Genomic DNA, 12,043 nt, shown 5'->3' on the forward strand with positions numbered 1-12,043 from the left:
GACACCTTGTAAGGGGATCCCTGTCGAAGTGCCTAATTCAAACAGCCTGCAGGTTTACTTTTACGTCCTGATACCAAGCACACATCAACCTTCCCTTGAGCGAGTCTGCATCTTCTTTCATCTGGTAGAGAGCAATTTGCATCAACAATTCGACAACAGTTAAAGGGAATGCAAAGAAGCATGCTTATTGGTTCAAAAGAGCTGGCAGTTTTCACATCTATATGGATCACATCCTGCCCTCTTTGAAAACCTGATCTAAAATACCCATTTGCCTGGAGGAGCCCACGTTGGTCTAGATTTGCGCATGAAAATAAGGCCCCAAATCTTTTCAACAACCTGACTGCGTGTTAACGTTATCCTCTGGACTTCAGATCAGATTTCTCCTCCAAGCCAAAATTTCTCAACTGAGCTGCAAAGCCAAGCTCCTTTCCATCAGACTTCCTGTAACCCACTGCTTCTCGTTTTAACAGCTTCCTCGTTGCAAATTCCCACCAGCGCTCCCTCATGGTCCCATCGCTGCTCTCCTACATGCCTGAGCTGAAACACAGATTTTTGTCATTCCCACCCAGCATCCCGGGGGAGCCCAATGAGGCGAGAGCTTGGGAAAGTACACTTCCGGAGTGTAAACTCCAGAGTCAGAGGGACGTTTTTGACCTCCTGACACCCAGTGACCGACATCTGCGGGTCTGAGCTAAGAAAGTGGATTGAAACAAATGGAGACGGGTGTTGACTATATGGTTAGCATACCTCATGGTTTGTCTGGGAATGCCCCAGTCTACAGCTGGGAATCCCATGTCAACACATTTCTAGATTTTCTACATTCATTATCAAGTGATTTGTATAATGACAATAAACGTCATTCTGATTCTGATTACCTCAGATTTATATCCATCAGATTAATCAATCAGAAAATGATCTGATATGTGTTATGTCTTTAAATTTATGGATTGGGGAAATAGCCAGTTTTGTCTTCAGGGTTTAGAGATTATACATGCTATTTGACCTTGTGTCACATTTTAACATAAACACACAATGGGCAGTTTTCCAAACACTAAACCGAATATGCGTTCTTTCAAACCAAAAATCCAACCCAAATCTTAATAACTATTTTCAGTTTACCCTGCTCCAGTCCCACTTTTTTCAGTTCTATTTTCAACACGATCCCACAACCTCTAACCCAATGTTTGCAGTTAACCCTGGTTCTAATCCTAACCGTACAAAAAAAAAACATTTATTAAAGTCTTTGAAGAATATTCTCTATCAATGCAATCTTTGACACAAGATCAAAATAATTTCTTTCCAGGAAAGAAATAGTGCTAAGTCATTGCTAACTCAAAAACAGAAAATGATTGTTAAAAGTTTAACCAGAAGTCTGCACTCCATTGTATTGTACTTTACTGTGCAGAGTGTCATTGTAGTTTCTATTCATAACAACCTACTTGACTTATTCTAAGCATTCGGTCCTCACAAAGTACGTCTGGAACTACTTCAACAACTTACAGTGTTTCCATCTCAAACATTGTGGTGTACGTACTCTGCAAAGCCAAGCTAGCAAAATGTATGTTAACCTTTTCCCATTTTGCTTGGAATGCTCTCCATAATATGATGAACCAGGACCAAATCAAAGAGTTCTGAGGCCACATTTGAGGTCCACTTTGAACCCAGATAGCCACATTCTTTTCCAGATGTCAGCCTTCTTCTCTTGAACCAAGACTGAAAAGACTAAATGCACGTTCGCTATCCTATTTCTTCCTTCCAAGTTGCATACAAGTATTTAATGGAGTGTGTTTGCCACCACATTGGTCCACACTGTGGTGAAACTAAGGTGGTATTTTAACTAGCTGTGATCATCATTCTGTGTGTGTGATAATTCTGTCAAACGGCACTGAAATTTGCCATACAGTAAGTAACATTGTCTTTGCATCTGCAGCCAAATATTACGTGGACCAAGAGTTGAAATAACTGTTGAACCTCCAAACATCGCTGAGGTCGCATGATTGAGAAACCAACCAAAAATTGCACAAAAACTCTGAACTTCAAACTATTGTGTCACTTTTCCTCCATTTTGCTTTTTCTATTGCACTACCAAAAGATGTATTAACACTGTTATGAGTAGACATATGCCGATTACCTGTTTCAAGGTATACCGTGGTATGAAAACGTCAAGGTTTCAAAACCCCAATCCTTCACTTGCAGCTGTAAGGCTCAGCCTTCCCTCACCGGTTATTGCTCTGTGTCAGTGAGTCACCTGTGCTACACGATGGCTGGAGGAGGTGAAACTCCTGAACTTTTTCCCTATCGAAGAAAATGAAATTGTTGGAATGGGAATAGTTAGGCTACAAAAAAATTGCAGACGGCCGCGGCTTAAAGGAGGAGGAGAGCCAACCGACATCTAAAACATTTTTGTGGAGGGTGGCTGCCGAGGAGGCAGTACCTCCAAGAGGATTTCACAAATATACAAAATTAAAGGTTAATAAACACTGTGATGAACGTTTCCCACCAACTATGAGAGTCAACTCCAGCGTGTTTAGTGTGTTTAGCGGTGGTAAAACATGTGTTGTTTATTTCTCTCTGGCAACTGTCTGTGTTGGGAAAGAGTGTGTGTATAATGTAAACATGATACAAGTCATACACACATGCCTTTTATGGAAAATAATTCAATTATTTTTGTTCTGATTGTAATAATGTTGAGCTGTGGTTGTGGGTTTAGGCTAAAGGATTGCATTTATTTTAATTTTGTTTCGATTTTTTATTTTTTTTTCACTTAACATTATACTTATGTTCCAATTTGCTAATGGTTTGAAAAATAAAAATCCTGTTCAATGGGGAAAAAAAGTGTTTTTTTTATTTTTTTAAACCCAGATATCTCAAAGGAACACATTTTACAACTGTAATTGCAATATAGTGATACCGTGAAACCATGGAATTTTGGCTTAAGGTCTTAAGGTTATCACACTGTCAGAATATCATACCAGCACATGCCTAGTTATGAGTACAAAAAGAATAGACCAAGAAGCATGGAGAAGCACACAGAATCACATTCAAAGTTGTCAGGCTTTAGTATCACAGTATACTGCACTTAATGATCACCACCTCTACCATGTAGTTAATAATGCAGATTTCTTGATTGAACTCAGACAAGTTATGTGTGTAATGTGGTATGCATTATCCATGCATGTGTGCACATGTGTGCACATGTGTGAGTGTAGAGGATGTGGAGGAAGAGGTTGGGGGTGTTTTTGATCATGACTTAAACCATGGCCATCTGCCAACCTGACAGACAATACCCCCACCATATCTGCTCAGGGAGAAGGATTCTTTTGCCGTCACGGCAGGACACGTTCTTTTCAGAGTGTCACCGTGGCAACAACCGCACGGCCTAATACAGAGGCTGGCAGGCCGCCCTGCTGAGTGGCTGTCAAAGAGCAGTTCCTGTAAGGGAAGGAAGGGGTGCAAGGGGTTGGAACCTCCTCCGACCCTGCTGTCACTGTTTTTGATCCAAAAAGAATAGAAAAATCATCAAGTTGCGCCCACTATATGTTTTACGGACAAAAGTATAAGTACATCTGGCCATTCCAATGTTATGAATGAAAGAAAATGTGAAGTCTGGCCTAACCTTAAAGGCCAACAATATTGATGGAGTTGAGATTAGGGTTCTCAAGGTCTTCAGCCACCAACTCATCCAAGCAAACAATGAACTGCACAAAAAAGAGCATTCCCCAAACAATTTCTACCAAATCGGAAGCATAGAATTGACTATTTCATGTTGTGTATATTCAACAAATGAATAGGTCTGCTTAGGAAAGGCCATTTAACTTATTACTGACAGACAACGCAAATTGCCATTGACATGCTAATGGGTGTCTTGCCAGTCATGATTTTAGAAGCAATGGCTATTTGAACAAAAATGATGAGGCAACATGTGTCGACAGATAATATAACAATACAGTGATTCCTCACTACTTCGCGCTTCAAACTTCCCACCCTCAGTCCATTGCGGATTTTTTTTTCCCAATTAAAAATAAATAAATAAATAAATGCAGTATTTTATAGAGCTGTCTCGATCCAATCACGTAGTCTCTCACTCTCACTCCTGCCTCTTTTCTTGTTCAGGCAGTGCACTGGACTTGCTTATCAAAGTTAACGATGATTGACGGATGTTAAGGTTTGATATTACCAGAGACGCTTGGAAGACGAAATTTTAAAGCGCCGAATGTGTCAATAATCGTTTAACTTGTTAAACAGTTGCTGTGGCAACTCGTATTTAAGTGAGCAGCTTGAGCAGATTTGAGTGGACTCACTCAATGAAGCATTTAATAAAGACAAGTATTTTTCTACTTTATTCTTGTTTAAAAAAAATATATCGGTGGGACAGTCACATGTTTAAAACTTATCATAATTATTACATTTGAAGTGCTTAAAACCACATTAAAAAAAAAAAAAATATATATATATATATATATATATATATGTATATATATATATATATACATACATACAGGGTGACCCAAAAAAAAGTTTACACTGCCATAATACAACTTAAATGCCATGTTTATTCAGTTTAGAATTAGAATTTAATCACAAATTATACATTATTGTAAAGAACATGTACAATACACTCTATTTTTCAATGTGTCCTCCCTTAAGTGTCACAACAGCCTCCAGGCGCCTGCGGAACGCTTGACAGGTCTTCTTTATGTAGGATGCTGTCATCTTTTCCCCAAGATCTAACAATGGACCTCTCCACGGCTGCCACAGAAGTTTGTGGCTTCTTACAGGCACTGTCCTCCACAGTTGCCCATATGCTATAATCCAGGGGATTGAGATCTGGACTCTGGGGTGGCCACATATCACCTTGTCAATCAACTTTTTGGTCCGCACAGATCGGGTTTTCCAGACCCAGGTTTTCGTGAGGCTGTTCCAGTATCTTTCAGCTTCTTTTTAACTTTGTAGACTGCACATCTGGATATTCTCAGATTTGCTGCAATCTCAGTAGGTGTCAGACCGGCACGCAGCAATTCAGGTACAGCTAAAGTTTTCTTCATTTTCAGCTGAAGCACAGGAATTGTAGAGATTACCAGCTGCATTGAGTGACCTTAATGAATCACTTAAGCATGACAACCTATTTAGATATGTTTCAGTGGCTTTTAAACAAGCAGTCAACTGAGTGTAAACTTTTTTTTACAAGTGTCTAAGAGTGTTTTTTTTTTTTTTTTTAATAATAATGGAACAAAATAAACTGCTGACTGATCACTTAATCATTGTGTCCCAAACGTTTTATCCATAATCCGTTGATTAAAACCATAGAACCTGAATTTACCATAGCTATTAAAATAAAAACATGACTATTTTAAATGACAACAATAGGACCCACTGTCTCATGAATGACTGTGAAGTCATATGACTAATCAACAAAATCCAAGTATTCACTTCCATCCCCCCAAAACATGATTCACTTACTTGTCACGAGAATAAGCCTCTGGTGTTGTTCTTGTATTCCCTCTTGAACAGCATGCATGCTGATGAATTGGTGTATGTTTACATCCTACTGTAAATGCATATGCTTCAAATCTTGTCTCACTGACCATGAAAAGGCCCAAGAAGGCCATGAACGCAGGAACATAAAGGGGAACACGCAACAATTTGTATAAACTGCAGACAGTTAGTCAGTGCCCCTAACTTCAATGTAAACAACAGACCCACTCTGACACAAAATGGCTCCATGCAAGCCAGCCATGACAAGATTGCAGCCTCTTTATTACAAACCCGCAGACGAGCAGACAGACAGTCCCTTGCTCTTTATCTTCACCTCTGTAAAACATCCATACACAGTAAACTTCAAAACTAAATGGAGTGCGTGCATTGCTGTGCTCCAAAAGCCACAGTTTTTTTGGCATTTAACTCACATTTGAAAGGGAATACAAATGTGTGTCCCTAAATCAAAGAGCTCCTTCGCCGCTGAAGCATTTGAGTAGTAAATCAAATGTCCCGCTCCTATTTTTGGTAGTTAAAAATCACAGAAAATCAGCCAAATGACTGGCTGATGTTGGCTGTCTGATAAGAATCTGGTTTGGGTCAGCACTTAAAGGACATAGCAGACATTCCTGATAGCTAGCAAGGAACAGAAAATGATGTGCCGATGTGTGTCTTATCAAAGCAGACAACAAAATACACAAAAGGAAACAAAACAATATAATTTATTTTTCTTTGTTATTGCCTGATGTATGAACACTTAAGGTCTCTGCTTACTATGAAATTATCTTTCAACTGTTGTCATTGACCTGATTGTTTTTTGAGTAGGCTGTTGATGTCCAAAACAGCACACCAGATGTACAGTCCCTGACAAATGTCTTGTCGCTGTCCATTTTGTAGAAACAATTGCTAATAACCTGACTTTTAATTATTCAACTGGTTTCAGAAATGGCTCATATGAAAGCTAAGACCCTCCCAAATGATGGTGAATGTACAAAAATATGTATTTGTTTCAATGAAAAAAGATTGATCATTGAATGAAGACATAAAGGTCAAATTTTGGCAAGACAAAAGTTTTGTCGCCAAGTGGCAAAAGATGGATTTTTCAGATGAATCTTCCATTGAATTACACCACAGTCGCTGCAAATATTGCAGGAGACCTACTGGAGCCCGCATGGATTCGAGATTCACTCAGAAAACAGAAGTTTGGTGGTTACAGCATTACCAAAATCATTAGTCTGGGGTTACATCCAGTATGGGGATGTGCGAGAGATCTGCAGGGTGGAAGGCAACATGAATAGTCTGAAATATCAACAAAACCTAGCGGCCTCTTACATTCCTAACCATAAAAAGGGACACATTCTGCAGCAGGATGGTGCTCCATCGCATACTTCAATCTCTACCTCAAAGTTCCTCAAGGCAAAGAAGATCAAGATCCTCCAGGACAGGCCAGCCCAGTCACCAGACATGAACATCATTGAGCACGTCTGGGGTAGGATGAAAGAGGAAGCATGGAAGACGAAACCCAAGAATATTGATGAACTCTGGGAGCGCATTCAAGATGATGACTTCATCAATAAATTGTATGAATCCTTGCCGAAGCCCATGGAAGTCATACAAAATACTAAATTTGGATCTCACAGCACTACTACTTAATTCACTTATGTTATGTAACATTTTTTTGTATTTGAAGTACATTTTTTGTTCAATTTTCACACTACTTTCTGTAGGCGACCAAAATGTTGTCTTGCCAAAATTTGACCTTTATGTCTTCATTAAATGATAAATCTTTTTACAGTAAAACAAACATATTATTGTACATTCAGCATCATTTGGGAGGGTCTTAGCTTTCATATGAGCCATTTCTGAAAACAATTGAAAAATTAAAAGTCAGGTTATTAGCAATTGTTTCTACAAAATGGATAAGCGACAAGACTTTTGTCAGGGACTGTATAACAATATCTCCAGTCCATTGTTTTGACCATACATAAAATTTGTGACCGTAAATATTGAGCCCATTTAGTGCAGTCTACAGCACTGAATTTTAAACACATTTGCTGGAATATCATCATTTTGTACTTGTTTAGCCTTGGCAATGGCCATAGGGCCAGTTTTTGCTAATTAGCGACTGTACATTAAAGTGGTTGTCTTTATATAAAGAGTTCAAATAGAATCTGAAGAAAACAGAAAAATTAAAACCACATTTTTCAACTTGGAAAGGGCAACTCAAAAAATACATATGGATGACATTAATTCCTCATAGGAGTTGGGGTGTCAGTTCTTTGAAGCAGATACTATGTCCATTCAACCATGATATCACGTGAGCTGATGTTGACCACAGATGCTGAACAAAGCCCTAAATTCTAAAAATGCATCACTTCCTGTGCAGTGGCGGACAGATGTCATGAAGTGACTTTAATGTGCGATTCCACTTCCATATGTGTGATTTACTCAAATTGCGGCCTGGTGGGGGGCTTTTATTAATATGAGTCATAGTCTATGTATGTATGAGTATCAGGCATACTTGAAGGAATGCCTTTTTTTGTACAAAATATTTCAGGGGTGACGTTATATAGGGTGCTGTCTATTGATTGGTTGACAGAGAATTGTTATTTTATTGTTGGTAATACCAAATGTAACTGTGTCATATTATTGGCTTTACTCACTGGGAGGGGCTGGCAGCGAATGATTTCCCTCCCATTCAAAATGGATTGGACGTTTAACTATTGCTGCAACAATCAACCAATTAACTCGAGTAATTCGATTAGAAAAAAACTTCGAGTCACATTTTGCCGCTTCGAATATTCGTTTAATTAGATTGGCATTTTAATGGTTTGTTTTGAAAGTGTTTGCATTTAGTTTTATTGATTTGGGTGTTGCCCTCTAGTGGCAACAGTGAATATGACATAACTCATTTAACATGGCTGAATCCAGCTGCTCCCTGTTCAGACCAACATAAGGTAAGTTTTTGTTTGAGCTAATATGTTTTTTTTTTTGCATTTGTAATTTAGTTTATAGGCATATTTAGCCATTTTTTCTGGGAATGTTTGAACAATAAAAAATAAAAGGCTTTTTATAGCATTTAAGCTAGCGGACGTTTGGTATTCAAGTTAGCCTATTGTTCTCTTGTTGTACTTAGATCCTCATTTTGGGAAAAAAATTACCGGTAATACTGTTTGAGGCTAAAGTCAGGTATTTTAAAGTATTTTAAATGAAACTGAGAGAGACTCAGGAATTTTACTTTGTAACTGCATTTAATGCTCTTTTGAAAGCGCAATCTTGGCAAGTCTTGGTTTGACATCTCCTAAAATTTATTCTGCAACGCATTAAATGTTTCTAATCAGATTACTCCATTATTCGAACTAACTCGTTGACAGATTAATGGAATACTAACATAATCGATAGCTGCAGCCCTACGTTTAACGCTGTCAAAAGAACTGAAACATGAGCATTTACAGCAAGTCCTCTCAATTTAAAGCAATTGGACGTCTATGATTGTCAATGGCGGGACAATAAGTTAAACACTATGAATTACTAAAATAAGCCTAATGGGGGCCATAACCAATGTGTTTTTCTGTTTTTATTTTCTTAATTTATAATATATTTATTCATAAACATCATTATGTTAAAAATATATTTGAAGAAAAACACAACAATTATTCATTTAAAAAAATATTCTATACATGTATAATATATATAACAGTATATATAATTACAGTTCACACCTGGCACATACTCACATTTTGGGTCATGTTGGCTATACTTCTATACCAAATGTTAATATTGGGGCCTACATGGCCCCAAAAATGTGATGTCCACATACTGTATCTACATGCCAGGTAATTTGTTTTTCTTTTAAATGGCAAAAAATAGTCACTTGTCCTTACAAAGGGTTAAGTACTATGGTGACATGACAACATAATAGCCTAAGAAATAAGATTCAAAAGTCAAACTTACAGGCTGAACCTCAATTTTGTATGACCATTCTGGACTTCAGTGAGCATCTTAAGGGTAAACTTCACAATCGCTACACTATTTCAGACCTCAACTTATCTGTGAGACACCTTGTATTTTAAAAGAGAGGACATTGTTTTTTCACCATAATTTGACAGCCATAGTATCAATTCAACTCCATTCACCTGAAGCAACAAGTCTTGCGCGCACCCTGGGAGAGGTTTCCACGCCTGCCTATGTATTCTCGCAACAATGCAGGCGCAGGGGCCCTGCTTGAAGAGCTGCTTTTGTTCACTCTGAAGAATGCTCATCCCGGTTTACACCCCCCATTTCCCCCCGCCTCCCCTTTCCTTTAACCTGCCAATTTGTGATGGCTTCAGCATGCGCTCTGACTTTTATCCAAATGTTTTCAGTTACAGTGCGCGGCCAACCATCGAGGATGAGAAAGAGGGGGATGTGGGGGGTGAATCACATGTATTAAGGTTGCCTGAGTATGAATTTGCTCACTTAACTCAAAAGTCAAAGCAAAGGGTGAGAATACCATCCTCGCTCATCTCACCTGGATCACATTTTCATTCATTTCTCAACAGAGGCCATGTGGCCTAGACAAGTGCTCCTTACCTTTCCAAGCTGGCTGAGCCATGATAAAGCGCTCCCCTGGTCGTCCCTCATTTTGCATAACCGGACACGGCAGAAGGCAGCATCCAAGTCTTGCATGGCTCTCCTCACTCCCTATGCCGCTGTCCCCGGCGTCTCTCGGCAGGCATTCCAACGCCTGTCTAACCAGCGTTTGAAGAAAAAGGCACAAAACTTCAGGACAATCCCTCCTTCCAAGCGTAGTGCCGCATCAGATGTTGACAGCTTTTTTCATTTTCCTTCCACTCTGTCTCCTATTTCTTTCAATAGTAATGCCTCCCTCTTTTCCTATTGCTTTCTCTCTTTCTATTCCTCAAAGTTTTCACAGCGCTGCATTCCCCAGGCCACCCCCCTTTCTCCCTGTCTTTTTCTCTCTCTCTCCTCCTGCTCTATTTTCCATCATCACCCCCCGACTCTTCAACTCCTCCTACCAAAACTAAAACCCCCCACTGCTGAACTAATCTGCAGCTGGACAGGGGATTGGAGCACAGGTTGTCAAGGAAACCAGAGTGTCCTGTTCCAAAAAATAGCAGGAATGAGATCAGGAAGAGGCACCACTAAACGCATAAATAACTTCCTCCTATGGGAGACATTTCAAGAAGTTGCCCTTCCTATTTATTTGGGACAGCATGTTTGTCTTTTTCATTTGGACTGGTCAACATCAGTGACAAGTGCTTGTGAAGTGCTGTAACTTGCTCAGTGGCGGAATAGAAAAAAAAACACACTTTGTGATGAACTACAGCAGGCGGAGCAACTATTCCTGAATTCCACACAAAAACTAGATCTATTGAGAAAGTATCATGTCAGTCTTTTGTGTGCCACTATAATCGCAGGGGTCGGCAACCCAAAGTGTTGAAAGAGCCATATTGCTCCCCGCCCCCCCAAAAATGTCCGGAGCCGCAAAGAATTAAAAGCCTTATATTAGCCTTATAATGAAGGCAACACGTGCTGCATGTACAGTATCTATATTAGCCTAATACCAAAATGACTAAGCTGGCTACAAATACATAATGAGCGTTCATGATTAAATGTTTATTTATCATGCAGTGCATCCCATAGCGAATGACGCACCACGTGATGACTCTGTTGTATGGTGCCGCATCAAGTTTAACTTCATTACAATTTTAAAGAATTAGAAGAAGGTTTGTGTTATATCTGTCCTCTTACAAAAACCATATTAAAACAAATATATAGTTCCCTCCCCCATCTGTTTCCATTTCAAACATTTAAAAAAACAAAACCTCCAGGGAGCCACTAGGGCAGCCGCATTTGGCTCTAGAGCCGCAAGTTGCTGACAACCGCACTAGACCAAGCCCAACTGCCACAAGTGATACTCGTACCACACTTTGAAATGTCACTTCTCTTAGGCAATTCTGATACTTTTCAAACTGTGTAAACTTTCCAATTATGATTTCTTTCTCCCAAAACACAACCTGGGATGATTCATATGTGAACAAAAATTAGACATCTATCTGACAGCTCTGCATCTAAGAACGCAGATCTGTATGAATGTCAGCCATACGTCATCAAAAAGTGAAATACATCACCCCAGTTCAACAACAAACAACAAAAATAGATGAGCAAATGGTAGTCAAAGGTTGCCTGGCACAGCCAGACTATTCTCCCTGTATTTTTCAAACACTGTGAGAAATAGTCTGGGACCCAGCCCATTAACGGCCTCTCGAGCAAGGTACAAAATCAATCGTCCAATCAGATTTGTTTATTTGCGTGACGTGTTCTTAACGAGTAACGTCACTCTTGCGCGCCGAAAGTCGTCTCTACAACAACATAGATGGCAAACGGGAGAGCCGAGAATATGTTCCAATCCGTGGTAAAACCAGTTTTAAATTACCAAAAACACATCGAAAAAAGTCATTGACAACACTCAACATGGCTCGCGCTAGCCGTGTTGAATAAACTTCTTCAGTCTCCGCTCAAGCTAATTACTTGTCGCTTTAACAACGTCACGTCTGCCAGTCGC

At 39.4% G+C, this 12,043-nt stretch overlaps 1 protein-coding gene across 2 annotated transcripts in view; it reads right to left on the reverse strand.

Moving 5' to 3' along the window:
* Positions 1-12,043, reverse strand: part of si:dkey-82f1.1 (DENN domain-containing protein 2A) — a 59,715-nt gene that overhangs the window by 43,543 nt on the left and 4,129 nt on the right. The window contains exon 1 of one of the 2 annotated variants that reach the window (XM_057837254.1): positions 10,048-10,408. The exons of the other annotated variant lie outside the window; for it this stretch is intronic. The gene's annotated coding sequence lies outside the window, so the exon portion shown is untranslated. Of the gene's footprint in view, positions 1-10,047; positions 10,409-12,043 lie in introns of those variants that run through there. 2 annotated transcript variants of the gene reach the window in all.

This window comes from Corythoichthys intestinalis, chromosome 5, assembly GCF_030265065.1.
Source record: "Corythoichthys intestinalis isolate RoL2023-P3 chromosome 5, ASM3026506v1, whole genome shotgun sequence".
NCBI lineage: Eukaryota > Metazoa > Chordata > Actinopteri > Syngnathiformes > Syngnathidae > Corythoichthys > Corythoichthys intestinalis.